Genomic DNA, 10,111 nt, shown 5'->3' with positions numbered 1-10,111 from the left:
GTTTTAGTGTCAAAAGATGTACATTTTAATCATTAAAAGTAGGGCTTTAGTGTAAGCTTTGATGAAATATGACCCCCGTTGCACATCACGATTAAAAACCACTCACAATTTGTCGTAAATGTCCACTTCAGGTCAATTATCTCACCAATATGAAGTTCTATAGATTTACTTTGAAATACCACAAGGGGGCGCCTGCTTCTTACCAGTTAGGACTTAGTGGTTTATAACAATAGTTTTGTGATGGACTGGTGACCTGGCTGTCTGTTTGTCTGTCAGCTGGGTTTGAAGGATGAAGTGTAGAAGATGGATGGAAATATATGAGTTTTCACTAAAAAATGTGTGAATCCTATCAGTGATGCAACAAAACAACAAGTGAATTTCTCTGTCAAGAACACAGTTGGAAATAAAGAGTTTTCCACTTTATAACACAATGGTAACTTCATTGCTGGATGGAAATTCAGAGTGAATGTCCCTGTATGTGGACATCATTTTTCTCAAAAACATGTCAAAAGATGACGCTTAGTTTTTATACTCATCAGATCCCAATAAGCCCAAATAGCAATAAGAAACAAGACCTCGGGTCTTAGGAGGTTAAATACCCCTGGCAATAACAGTTTTGTTGTATTTAAATTTGTTAATAAATCAAAAAATACATATATATTGTAAATACTAACAAGCGACGGATAAATAACTAATATCTGCTGCTCTGTCGTAATATTTTAAAAAAAATTATTTATTCACATTTCTCATAAACTTTGAATATCGTACGGTTCCCCTACAGTAGCGCGTTCCCGAGACGCCACATGGCCGCGCTTTGGTGTGCTCTACACAGCTGTGACGTCACTTTGGGAAATAAGAATTTTCTGGGCTTTTTATAGCCTTTATGAAGGTTTTACAAATATGAAACTCCATTTTTGAAAATTGCTTTTGGGCCGCATGAGTATTTTTGGTTGCAGTACCACGAGTGGCCACCATGACAAAACTGTCTTCCAAGCAGAGTGGGCGGAGCTACACCCAGTTCCATCCATACGTCGATGAGTGAAACCTCTGTCTTCTGCTGTTCCTCCTCTTGTCTATGCTACGCGTCCTCTCATTGGCTGCTCGCTCTGTCTGTGACGCAGCGGGCTACCCCGCCCACAGTCACGGACAAACACTAGTTGGAGCACAGCGGAGTCGGCACACAGTGTACGTATGAACCGAAACACACGTTAAAACGCCGATATTCTTCACCATATCCAGCGAGGAAGTGAGCGGAGCCGCGGACACCGAGTTTCCACTGACACGGTGAGTCTCATCTCCGCTCTCATCTGCTGCTTTCACCGAGCCTCACCTGCAGATGTGGCCGATGCCACAGCAGCGGAGCTCCGCTCGCTCTCAGCGGGATCCTCCGAGCCTGTCCACGCTTCTGTCTGTGCCTGTGGCTGTCTGTCTGTCTGTGGCTGTCTGTCTGTGGCTGTCTGTCGTGTCGTCAGTTAGGGAAGGACGAGCGGTTGATTTCGCAGGGAAAGCAAAATACAGAGCACACGTTTACAGCAGCGGGAGAGTGTAACAGCGAGGCGGCTCGGGAAGAACAACCTGAATTGAGTTCAGAGCCGCTGCTCTTCTTCTACACTGATGCGACATTTTACACTTATTTTTATGCCCTTGTCTTTCTCTCACTGCTCTTCTGCCTCAACTCCTTCGATATTATCATGTTACCATGGCTACATGCTAAAGCTAAACCGTCCACTCGTGTTCATATAGAAATGAGGCCAATCACGACTGAAGCGTTACGTTCCATTTTACGTCCAAACCCCCCCCCCCGTGATTAATACACGGAGTGAACACATGAACAACACTTCTGCTATGTTATGCTAATGTTGCTCTTGTTTAGAGCAATAATAAGAACACAATGACATTTTGTCATCACTACAGAGGTATAGAGGTCCGTGTGTGTGTGTGTGTGTGTGTATTATTCTTATATGTCTCAGTCAGGACCTGGCTCATCCATCACATTAATGGCAGTAACTGGTGTAGGTGGAGCTGCACGTGACTGATGACAATGTCACTGGTGGCCCCGCAAAGGTCACGCAGGTGGGAAGTGTGTGAGAGGGAGAGTGGGCATCAGGTGCTTCCTCTCTTTAAAGGTCCAGTGTGTAAAATGAAGGTGACGGATGAAACTGTGAGACTTGTGTTTTGTTAAGTGCACGATGAGCTGATGTTATAAATGTTTTTATTTCCTCTGAATGAGCCTCTTACATGCATGTCAGGAGCAGGGTCGGCTCTGTGGAGGCTGCCATTTTGGACTGCTATGTTTTTACAGTAGCCTGTGATGGACAAACTAAACTAGAGCTAATACAATGACTCGCTTAATCGATTGTTGATCAGGATTAAAACGATTGCTGATTGTTTCAGCTTCTTAGAATATATTATTTGTTTTTTACTCCATTTAAAAACAAAGAAATCATTTCAAGTGAATCATTTTGTTTTGTGGACAAAACAAGACAATCGAGAACGTCATCATTTCCACGTTTGACAAACACTGATCAACATTTTCAAACGATTACTGGATTAATCAAGAAAATAATTGACAGATTAATCAATTATAAAAATAATAGTCTTTTCAGTTTCGATGCTAAATGAGAGCTACATAGATTTACTTCACCAGTACATGTTGCTGATTGTTACTTTTTTCAAAAAACGTATTGTAAAATAAAAAAATAACCACTGCAATCTAGGCCTGCAACAAGTATTCTGTAATTAATTGATTATTAAATGAATCGTCTACTCATTTTATAATTGATTATCTGGTTGGAATCTTTTTCTGAAAGTTCTCTTAAAAAGTTGATTTGCTTCATAGAACAAAGAAATCATTTCGGTTTATAGACAAAACAAGACGTCATGGTTTTTAGGTTGAAAAACACTTTATGGACCAAACAATTACCAATAAATCAAGAAAATAACGAATGAGATGATTGATTATGAAAAGAATCATTAGTTGCAGCCCTTCTGTTATCATGTTAAGACACTTTGTGTTAACCAGTAACTCTGAGGAGGTTGAATCAGGCCATGAAGGACCAGAGACTTGATCCTAACACTGAACGTGATACCTGTGTCAGCCGGGATTGACTCCAAGAAGATACAGCGGTTTAAAATGAACGAATGAGCTTATTTAATCCCCAGTAATGTAAACATGTTCTTAAAGGCTTAACTTTATTTAATATGTGAAAGAACTGTATTGGAATAATCAGTAATATTAGATAGTCAAGGTTGTTTATAAGTGTATTGTGATTGTAACTGGTAGTTGAAGTTTAACAGTACACAGTATAATACTATGTTTTAGAAAAATGGTGGTGGTAACTTCAGGTGTCCTGTGGCCCTCAGCAGTGTCCCATGATCAGTCAGGCTTACACAACAAACAACAACAGCCGTGTTGTTCCTCACAACATCGTCACCAAAGACAGTTGTTCAGTGTAAGTAGATGTTTATCTGCTCCCTGTAAGATGACATGTAAACCAGTGGTCTTCAGTTTTATAGGCCACATTTGAGTTTTCAGCTTTATTGCCTCGTTGTAAAGAGCTCTGCTCCTGGTTGATTATTACAGTGAAAACCTACTGTTTAACTCGTGGGAGTGTCACAGGTTGATTATTAAACCATACATTGTTCTTGAGATTTTAAAAGCGACATGTTTGTCTGCTCTCTTTGCTCTGACTGTTGATACTGCACCACATTTATGAATAATTTAAAACATTTTGCATTTCTGCTCTTTATTACCGCTCCTTTTTAAAAGATCAGTATATACTGTATAGGATTCAGTAACATTTAGAGGTGACGCTGCATATTACAACCCAGGGAACGACGCTGTTCACTTCTATAGACGTATGCTAGACAGCACATAAATCATCTCATCTCATCTCCAGCTGTTTTCATTATAAATGTGAAGATGGTGGATAGATGTGCAAAAACAGTTGTAGACAGGCTAATAGGTAGGGATACTATGCGATATTGATATTGAAGCCTTGAGTATTGGCCGATGCCGATATCGATACGATATCAGCACGAATCATACATACTTTAATGACTTATTTTGTAGTGTGGAATGTTAGAATAGGCTTGATCAAGAGATATTACTTAAACAGAGAACAATAGTCAGCAACAGTAGGTATGAGAAAAACTGACCCATTTATTATTTACCAATGGGTACATCAATATTAACCTTCAACATTAGAATATTAGATTTTTTGCTGGTCTAATTTCATACAGTCTATGGTTAATTTCATCAGGAGGAAAGTGCCAAGTGCTGATAATACTCTAAATGAATTTCAGGCTGACATCATACGCCATCAACACAGGATTACAGTGTACACATGCTCTATTTGGGGAATGATTGAGTCTGTAATAGTGAGTATTACTCTTGTGTAGTAGATTAATGTCAGGGAATAAGACTGGAGACGCAAAGACGGTGATTAAGCCTCTGTGCTGACAGTCAATGTGACTGCAGTTCACTTGTATACCTCAGCATTACTGTGACTCGTGGTTTTCCAGTTTGTTTACTGTCATTTGATCTACTGCCACCTTTATCAGTATGTTAAAATGTGTTGTGTTGTAACCTCAGTAGGTCTTTTTGCTTTATGATCACTTTGGTTTTCGTTCTTTCTTTATTCTGTTTCTCTGCTTGAATACATTGTAGGGCTGCAACAGTTATTAGATTATTCGAAAACTAAATTAATTGTCAACTATTCTGCTAATCGATTAATTGGTTTGAGTGTTTGTTCAATAATTAAAACAAGCTTCATGATTTTTCAGCTTCTTAAATGTCAATATTTTCCAGTTTCTTTGCTCTATAGAACAAAGAAATCATTCAAATTGAATAATAAAAGAAGACGTATGAAAACATCATCTTTTCCAGGTTTGGTAAACACCAATCAACAATTTTCACATTTTTTCTGGTATTTTATGAACAAACAAGTACTCGATTAATGGAGAAAATCTCTTGGCCATGGGGCTGCCAGTACCTCATCCAAACACAAACTATCCCTTTAACTGCTGGGATGTTATTTATAGTAAACACACGGATGACAAAACACCTGGCATTGCACCTGGCAGCAGGTTTGAGTGACAGTGTCCACAGTCTTATCTGCGGCTTTACACTGTCTCTGTTTTCTTTATTAGCAACAACAATTGAATCAACTGGTTCTTAAGATACAAGGATACAGGCCAGGTTAGATCTTTAGGTTGATACATTATACATGTACACACTGTATGTATACTGTGACTCTCTGTTCTCTCTCTGATCGTTTGGATTGGGGCTGGCCGATGTATTTGATTTTTAATTGAAAATGTACAAATGTATTGAATATAATAAATATAATGATTATCAATGCAAGGAAAGGTCATCACAAGACACCTTATCAAGATATGTTGATCTCATGTCACTATATAGAGATAATATAGATCTATTGCCCAGCCCTTTTATTGATTACATTTCCTTGGGGTCCCTGCTGAGTGTGTGTGTGCAGTGACACTCATGTACGTACGTGTCACACATGTTGAACACGTGAGGTTGAGAGACAGTCGTCTTTGTCTTCACTGCATTCCAGAAAAAAGAGGCCGACAGTAAGCTAAGATGAGCGTTCTGTGACATGATGATGAGGAGAGAATGACTTTATGCAAATGATGCGGAATAAGGTCATTCGATTTCAGCAGTGCCACCAGCTGAGCCCACTGGCTCCACCCCCCATGGTTACCAAGGACACCGACGACATCCACACTCGGCGCTCGTAAGGGAAGACGCCAGAGGAGTCACCGCTGTCTTTCTCTGGGAGACTGAGTTGTCAGTCATTAGTAATGGTGGATAACTGAGTTACATTCATTCATTCATTCATTCATTCAGACAGGTTAGGATTTGAAACGTCACTGGATACACTGTTAATGTTTTATGGAAGCAGATTCTGTTTCCATCCAGCTTGTTGAACTGATGCTGTGTGTATCAGAGAGAGAGAGAGAGAGAGAGAGAGATGCCTCTCGGCCACTCTGACTGCGGTCTACAGATTCCACTGCAATGGAAGCTTCACCTCCATCCACCAGCTCACATCCAGGATTGTTAAACACTGGCATCCCTCTTGTGCCGTGAGCAGGGCAGAGGAAATCCCCACAGACTGAGTGGCAGCTCGCCCAGCAGAGCAGAAAGGGGCAGGTTCTCTATTAGCAGCAGTGAATGCAGTGGCCGACAGGCTCAACCATTCAGGATTATTTATAGTCTGATAGCAGGAGGACCTTAGCGAGGACACGCTCATTGAGTGGAACTCACACCTCTGTCTGACCAGATTTATAGACAGAAGCAGATTTATAGACACTCGTCGATCTCTTGTTACATGGTTCATGTGTATATCTCAGCTACATCTTTGTCATGCTCATGTGAGAAGGTTTACAATGCAAAGATTGCAGGTGCCAGTATGTAAAACTGCAGTTGACAAAGTGTTTGAGCCTTGGCAGAGATCTGTGCTCTTGTAGTCTTGTATGTATTACTGTGTGAAGGATCAGCTGTGGAAGAGGTGATCGTGAGGAATCAAAGAGAAGATGATACACATTCATCAGTAAGCACACTGAGCTGTGTCTCTGTGAGTTTAAAAACACTGTGAATGAGTGCTTCACAAACTTCAGTTTACTATGTCCTCTGTGCTGAAGATGTGCTTGGAAGAGCTGGGTTTTCAAGAGCTTAAATCTGGAATTTGGTGCTGTTTAAATCTCTGAATGACGAATTTCAGATGTAAACTGACTGATGTTTGAGATTACTCATCTGTTAGGCATGGATGGGGATTGAACCCATGTTCTTTGGATGATATGCCATGTAACAGACATTGTAACTTTAAACGGACATACATTTAGAATGTATGTACTCATGAAGCTCAGAGTGATTTCTGTGATTCCATTAGTCCAGCAATGATTCATTAATTGATTACTAAATTACTGATTCATTTGGCATGAGTGTTTTTGTAATAATTCAAACAAGTTAGTTTGAATTTCAAACAAATTCAAACAAATCCAACAATCATTTTGTGGACAAAACAAGACATTTCCAGGTTTGGGAAACCCTGATCAACATTTTCTGACATTTTCTGGACCAAACCATCTATTATCAACAATCTATTCATTGAGACTATAATTGACAGATGGATTGGTTAGATGGGATCAGCAGTAATTTGACATAGTGACAATTCCTCTTGTGCAAAGAAGAGAATACAAACAGAGACAGTGCTTAATAAATATATTGGACCATGACCCAATGTAATGTTTATGCCACAGCTGCCCTAAATGATTTATTATTATTAAAATATTGTTTTATGTTTCTGTTATGGTTAAATACACTAGTATGTGGCTCTTTAATTGAAATTGAAATTATATTTCATTTTTACATTTACTGTTTTACAAATGTACTTCTTGATTATGATGTGAAATTAGAATTATTTACTTACATTCCTGAACAGAAAAGGGAGTTTTAGTGGTTGAATGTTGAATGAATTCAGCTTGTTATTTGCCAAATAAATAACAGCAAAATGTTTGTCCTTACATATGATACACATACTAAATTCATAAGTGCTCCATGCATTTCCTTGCCTGACACAGGCCTGATAAATGATTTCATCTTTCTATTTACCAGTCTGAAAAATCACGTCATCAGTGGAAAATATAGCATAGTACATTTAGCATGCTCGTGTGTAGATATGACAAATAATGTGAAGGTATGAAGCCAGTTGGTCGTCCACTGAGATTCTTCATGTATGGTACGAGGTGTCGCATACTGATGATGTCCGTTGATAAGTGGTTATAATTCACTACTGTCAGAAGCTGCTCTGTAATCTCATGAGACCATTAGCAGATAAAGTTATCCTTCATGGGATAGTGCAATTCTGTAAAAGCCCTCCGAGAGTAATGAGACGGGGTCTTCCTCTGCAGTATTAGAGATGTACTCGAGTGCAGAGAGTGACGATGTTATCGAGGACGTGTGCATGGATGTGACAGGAGTTTAGAATATGGAGAGAAGTATTGTTGTAATGGTGAGGGACTATAAATGTCGTATTCCCTCTATAATAACACATCCATATAGTGTAACATACACATATTAAGCGCGTTTCCACCAGTCAAAAAAAACACTAACATTTAACTCCAGGTTTCTCCAGGTGTTTGGACGGCTGTTCCCTGTTGGAATGGCTATTTAATGCAAAGATAAAGTGAACATACTTTTAATTTATTGTAAACTTGAGCGGTTTTATTAGATGAGGCTGAAATGTAGGCCTGGACGATGTATCAATATTATATCTATATTGTGACATGAGACATCGCCATATCTGTGATGAACTACACTTAATATTATATTGAGTAAGAAAAAGTACATTATATTTTAAAAAAATTGTCAATAACACTTACGTACGTAAATATCTATATAATAGTAAAAACTTTTTTTCTGAAATGAGTAATAAATGTTTTAAACATGTAATAAAAATAAGATATTATTTAGGATCATTTTGACAGGAATATTGATTTGATTTATATTATATTATATTGTGATATATTTCAATATTGAGTTATATAAAAAAGTAAAGAGTCCACACTCTTGTGCTGGTTCCTCCTGCTGGGGCACTCACAGTCACATGTGTCAACACTTCATTTAAAAATATCACAGCATTTTGACAGAATGGTGACTCATTATAGACTTGTCCGGTAGTTTTTGTTATCTTTAAAATAATCTGGCATCTTGAATCAGGAGAAGAATAAGCTAAAGAGAATGATGATGGAGCCTGAGGAGGTGTGACGCTTGGTGAGGTGTTTGATCTGGTGACTGTGTGTGTGTGTGTGTGTGTGATTGTGTTTGTTTGTGCGCATGTGCGTTGGTCAGAGTACATGCATGCTCATGTTTTTGCTGACAGCATCAGCAGGGGATGTTCTGTGGGATAGATCAGCTTCTCTGTGATGGAGAACAACAAATCAGATTTTCTCCTGGGTCGTAGCCCTCACCTCACCTCTGGAACAGAATTGAGCCAACTAATAAAATTCAACTCTCCTTTCTACTCCACTTTGTTATTGACCTGGCTGGAGGCAGGGAGTCTGAGGCTAAAAGGCCATTTCTAGTTCTCTAAATAAAGCAGTTACTGTATCAGCAACTGAGCCTGGTCATAGTCTCTACATTGCAGAATGCTTAAAGACCGTATTATTAGAGAAACAGTGGTTTGATTTGGAGAAAAAGTTTGACAAACACTTCACAAGCAGAGCTACTAAACTACTCTGTTGACTGGTGACAATAGCTGGATGGATGGATAGCGATTATCAGATGATAACGACGCTCAGTGTTACATTTAATCCATAATCTGGGTGAAATGCAGATGAAATGTAGTCTGATGGTTGAGTGTCTGATCCAGCATACACACACACATCCACCATTTCATTCAAATCCCATGACCTTTGACAGAGATATGATTTATTTTGCCCATTATAAGAGATGGGGATTTCTTGAATATGTGAATGAAAACTGTGAGGCCATCAGTGGGTAGATTATTACCAAATGGAAAGGGAATATACTTAGGTGATCACCTGACCATCACAAAAACATTTGGATTCACCTGTAAGACAGGAAGTTGCTAATCGAAGGACAAATTTGCAGAGAAACCCACACCGATGAAAACATAACTAACCAATCTTCTACTCCAATGACTTTTGGTTAGTGGACTGCATGTGTGTGCAAAGTAATGACATTTACAGGGTTTCTTGAATGCTACTCTAAACTCAACACGCTGTAGATTCTGCAGAAGTGATGGAATTTGTTAGTGTGTCTCATTCATAAAGAAGTAGTTGAAAGCTTTTAGTCTGCTTAGTCTGCAGAATAAAATGCATCAGAGATTTGCCAATTGCTGTTGCTGTGTGAGAAGCAGAGCAGTCGCAGAGCAACCCTGTACTACGTGCATCTTCATCCTGCCACTGAGTCCTTTAACTATCTCACTTCACTTATGTATGGGGCAAACCTATGTTACTTCCACGTGCATCAAACAACCTACCAATATTTAGGTAAGGGGGTAAGGAGAGTGTAACACAGTTCCAAGTGCACTATCAGCAGCTGTTGAAGTCCTCGATCCTCCAC

At 39.1% G+C, this 10,111-nt stretch overlaps 1 protein-coding gene across 2 annotated transcripts in view; it reads left to right on the top strand.

Moving 5' to 3' along the window:
• Nucleotides 1–1,124: 1,124 nt before the first annotated feature.
• The window catches only part of ndrg3a (ndrg family member 3a), a 37,853-nt gene continuing 28,866 nt past the window's right edge, over nt 1,125–10,111 (top strand). For both annotated transcript variants that reach the window (XM_058631186.1, XM_058631185.1), the window contains exon 1: nt 1,125–1,284. The gene's annotated coding sequence lies outside the window, so the exon portion shown is untranslated. The remainder of the gene's footprint in view (nt 1,285–10,111) is intronic.

This window comes from Solea solea, chromosome 6 (assembly GCF_958295425.1).
Source record: "Solea solea chromosome 6, fSolSol10.1, whole genome shotgun sequence".
In the NCBI taxonomy this organism is placed as follows: domain Eukaryota; kingdom Metazoa; phylum Chordata; class Actinopteri; order Pleuronectiformes; family Soleidae; genus Solea; species Solea solea.
The sequence above is the reverse complement of the archived record's forward strand: the minus strand, read 5'-3'. Positions and strand labels throughout refer to the sequence as shown.